The 5,126-nt window shown below is 38.6% G+C and overlaps 1 pseudogene; it reads left to right on the top strand.

Annotated features, from left to right (window-relative positions):
• Positions 1–1,022: 1,022 nt before the first annotated feature.
• Positions 1,023–1,973, top strand: LOC102873305 (annotated as a pseudogene).
• The last annotated feature ends 3,153 nt before the right edge of the window (positions 1,974–5,126 follow it).

The raw sequence follows: 5,126 nt of genomic DNA, 5'->3' as shown, positions 1-5,126 counted from the left end.
CTCTGACACATCATACTTTTAAATGCTTCTTTCTATTCTTAGCTCTTATAAGTTCTTCAATGACTTTATCACAATAAAGCTCTCAAATGATGACTGTTTCTACATGTAATAAGGATAATGAATCAAGTCTTTCTTGAATCATAGTTGTACGATGAAAGTTTTAAGTCTCTTTAGGGAGGAAAACAAGCATTCTGCTATGCAATTTGTGATTAGTTGGGAATGTTCATAAAGCAGTTTCAACCTAGATAGAGCTGCACTACATTTATATTCTATTTAAGCAGTTCTGGTGGCCTAGCAGGAAGTTGTACTGCCAACCAAAAGGCAGGCCGTTTGAAGCGATAGCTGCTCTGTGGGAGAAAAATGGGAAAATCTCTTCTTTTTAATTTACAGCCTCTAAAAACCCACTAACATCAAGAAAAGAAAGATTCTCGGGGGAACTTTACAGAAAGCTTAGTTAGAGACTGGGGGGCAGCGGCTGCCCAAACTGTGCACAATGACGTGACGTGCTCCTTCCTGCTCCCCCAACACCAGCCTGGGCCAGCTCAAGGACAATAGAAAATGGTGAAGGAAACCACTTACTATAATGTTTTGGGGGTCACATTCAATGTCACCCCGGAAGAGTTGAAAAAAGCTCATAGGAAACTGGCCTTGAAGTACCACCTTGATAAGAATCCAAATGAAGGTGAAAAGTTTAAACAGATGTCTCAAGCTTATGAAGTACTTTCTGATGCAAAGATAATGATATGATAAAGGAGAAGAACAGGCCATCAGGGAAGGTGGAGAAGGTGGTGGTTTGGGCTCACCCATGGACATCTTTGATATGTTTTTTTGAAGGTGGTGGAAGAAAGCAGAGAGAAAGGAGAGGAAAAAATGTCCGTCAGCTCTCAGTAACATTAGAAGATTTCTGTAATGGAGCAACAAGAAAATGAGTTGTGCAGAAGAATGTGATTTATGACAAACGTGAAGGCCGAGGAGGTAAGAAAGGAGCAGTAAAATGCTGTCCTGACTGCTGAGGTACTGGAATGCAAATAAGAATTCATCAGATTGGACCTGGAATGGTTCAACAAATTCGATCTGTGTGCATGGAGTGCCAGGGCCATGGGGAATGGATCCGCCCTAAAGACAGATGCAAAAGCTGCAAAGATTCTGAGTTTTTACTTAATTTTTGTTTTGTTTTTTTTTTAATTTTACATTGCTAGATGTACAGACTTTATACAGAAGCACAACCCTATGGTTTTTAAATAAAACAAAGAAATGATTTAACAAAAAAAAAAGCTGCAACAGAAGGAAGATAGTTGGGGGGAAGAAGATTCTATAAGCTCACATTGACAAAGGCATGAAAGATGGTTAGAAGATAACATTCCATGGTGAAGGAGACCAAGAGCCAGGACTGGAGCCTGGAGATATTATCATTGTTTCAGATCAAAAGGATCATGCTGCTTTTACAAGAAGACCCTTTGATGTGTATGACATACAGCTGGGTGAAGCACTGTGTGGCTTCCAAAAGCCAATCTCTACTCTCTTTTTAAATTTTTTTAAATCTCTGCTCTTGACAATTGAACCATAGCCATCACCCCTCATCCAGGTCACACTGTCAAGCATGAGGGTATTAAATGTATGTTAAATGAAGGCATGTCAATTTATCGTAGACCATATGAAAACAAGGGGAACCTAATCATTGAATTTAAGGTTAACTTTGCGGAGAATGGCTTTGTCTCTCCTGAAAAGCTCTCTCTGCTGGAAAAACTCCTACCTGAGAGGAAGGAGGTAAAAAGAGACTAATGAAATGGATCAAGTTGATCTGGTGGACTTTGATCGAAACCAGGAAAGACACCACCATTGCAGATGAGGAAGATAATCACCACCCCAGAGGCGGGCTCCGTGTCAGATGTTAATCATCATACGCTCGCTACTTGGCTATTGTTTTTGTTTTAATACTCAACTATAGTAGTGTTTTAAAGTTAAATGAATAAACTCATATAAAAGCTCTCTTTGCCCTGTATGTATGATGAACTCAGTGTGTAAGAAGAAATTTCATATTTGTAAACACTGCTTTTGGTTTAAAAAGGAACAATTTCTCCCCCAGTGTTTTGTTAGGCCATATTGTTTTTGGCTGTGCACATGGAATAGCTTAGAGTGAAATGCTAGGTATATATATTACTTTAGTGTATGGTCCTTAATTGTTAAGCTCTGGAATTAAAACTCTGTATGTGCAAACTGGAAAAAAACCAAAAAAAAACCAAAACAATTCTCACCACTGGGTCGACTGGCAGCATCATGATAGACGATGAAGAGATTGAGAGATTGTTAACAACTTCAGTTTGCTTAGTTCCACAATCAACACTCTTGGTACCAGCTGTCAGGAAATTAAAAGACGAATTGCACTGGGAAAGTCGGCTGTCAGAGACCTCTCCAAAGTACTGAAGAGCAACAATATTAGTCTGGAGATTAAGGTGCACCTGATTCAGGCCATGGTCTTTGCAATTGTTTACTATGCGTCAGCTGGACAATGACTATGGATGATAGAAAGAGAACTGATGACTTTGAGCTGTGGTGCTGGAGAGAGTATTGAATATAACATGGATCACAAGAAGAACAAACAGGTTCAACCTTGAGAGGGTGAAACCAGGCTGCTCCTTGGAAGCAAGAATTCGGAAGCTTTGTCTGACATACTTTAGACCTGTTGCAAGGAGGGACCAGTCCCTGGAGAGGGATGTCATGCTTGGGAGGGTGGAGGGACAGTGCAAGAGAGGAAGACCCTTGATGAGATGGATTGATTCAGTGACTAGGGTGATGGAGACAATAAGATTAACAACAGGATAGAGCAGGATATAGGGCTGCTGTACATACGGTTGCTATGAGTCGCAAGCGACTTGATGGCACCTAACAACAACAACAACAACAACCAACCCCCATTATAGGGTCAGCTATGAATCAGTTCCAACTTGACAGCACTTAATAACAACAACATGCCTACCTGCACAAAATTTGTGCTTTCTGGGCCTCTATTGAGCTCATTTTTGTATAAGAATTTAATTATTGCACTTCTCCATAGAAGTTTGTATTTCAGTCATAAGGATAACCCTGCACTGATTTCTTAGATGCCTTCAGGCACTTTTCCTTATGTACAGTCACATTGCTTAAGAAGAAAAATCTATTGGAAAGAACTTCACACACTTTTGTGTCATCTCTTCATGCAAGATTCAAGTGTGACAATGATGGTTTAGTATGTGGTTACCTGACATTGGCCATTAACTAATACTTCTGGAGTATTTCTGGAACTTTCCTTCCTCTCTAATTTTCATAAAGGCTTTTGCAATAATGAACTACTTGATGATCACTATTTTGTTGTATTTATAAAATATTTAAATCCTCTCTTAATGTATGTAAAAACCTGTTAACGACTGGTAGAGATCTTTGTAAGTCTTTAAGTTTACTTCTCAGACTTGGAGAGCAAGATGAAAATTCTACAGTACATAATTTGCAATGTATTATTTCACATGACCAATATAAATGGGTATTCCAGTGTTTACATTTACTGGTGGCATTTTCAGCTTACTTTCAATCTCTCTTTTGTGTTTTTGTCGTTAGCAGTATTTTCTAGGCATCTAGAATCTTAGTGTAAAATTCCAGGATTGCATTTGTTGCTACAGAATGTGCTTCCCAATGTGAACTGTGTTGTTGTTACGTATCATCAAGTCAGAACTGACTCATAGCTGATCCTCCAGAGGGTTGTCAGAAGTTATAAACCGCATGGCAGGACTGCCCATCTTTCTCTTGCAGAGCAGCTAGAGGATTGGGACTACCTGCTTTTCAAATACTAGGCCATCAGAGTACAGGAAGTAAAAACTGGACACAGTAACTGAATAGTATGGGGGGGCACTCAACTGTTTCTGAATCACAAGCTACTGCACTAAGTTTTACAAGATCAAATGAATGTGTAGTACATGATATGACACACCCACCCCACTACTCCAGTCACTGTATCAATCCACCTCATAGTTGGTCTTCCTCGCTTGTGCTATCCTTCCACCCTACCAAGCATGATGTCCCTCTCCAAGGACTGTTCCCTCCTTGCAACTTGTCCAAAGTATGTCAGACGAAGCTTCAGAATCCTTGCCTCTAAGGAGCATTCAGGTTTAACCCTCTCCAGGGTAAACCTGTTCATTTTCTTAGCAGTCCATGGTATATGCAATGCTCTTCTCCAGCATCGCAGCTCAAAGACATCAATTCTCTTTCTATCATCTCTAGTCATTGTCCAGCTCTCTGATGGATAGCAAGTGATTGCAAAAACCATGGCCTATTTACTGTTACCAAAAACCCCCTGGAGGGTCAGCAATGAACCTGTCTGACTGGACAGCACACAACAACAACAACAACAACAGTGTTCCCTTGTTCTGTTTGGGATTCCCATTTTTCTTAAGGTTAGACATAAGTTGTTGTAATCCACACAGTCAAATGCCTTTGCGTTGCGTAGTCAATAAAGCACAAATAGACATTCTCTGCTTTTAGTCAAGATCAATTTAACAAGTAATTTATATCATTAAAAAAATTCCCCAAAGCAAGATCTGTACTTCTGTTATTTTTTTTTGTACTTCTATAATTTATGGGGTTTGCAGATGCAACAATTTCAGATTTTAAAATAGATTCGATTTATAAACCATCATTAATTCTTTTACTATAGCAAGTAATGGATGCAGAATTGGGATCTAATTCTGTTTATTTGTATTGTATTGATAATTTCTGCACTACTGGCACTAGTACTCTGGTTTGAATTCATTAAAATCAAGCATTAATTGGGAGAAGTCTCTACTGACTGCATTTAAGAAAATAAGTAAATTTTGGAATTGTCTTTGTTGTTGCTGTTGTTATGTGCCATCAAATCAACTACTACTCATAGTAAACCTATGAACAATGGTTCTGAAATTTTCCCTATCAAGATTCACAAATTATTTTCTTTCATTGTTTGGAAGCTGTGAGTTTTGTACCCCAGTTAGTTGTAACTATGTCATTTTACCTGGGTATAAAATTATGTCACTGTTTTAAATTTAGTTTTGACTACAGCAAATGAATTTGAATAATTGAAAATAAATACAATTATAAAACAAGGAAAATGTAAAAAATAA

This window comes from Elephantulus edwardii, unplaced genomic scaffold (genome assembly GCF_000299155.1).
Source record: "Elephantulus edwardii isolate Elephantulus edwardi_28Jun2011 unplaced genomic scaffold, EleEdw1.0 scaffold00016, whole genome shotgun sequence".
Lineage (NCBI taxonomy): Eukaryota > Metazoa > Chordata > Mammalia > Macroscelidea > Macroscelididae > Elephantulus > Elephantulus edwardii.
This window is presented reverse-complemented; position numbering and strand designations above follow the sequence as displayed.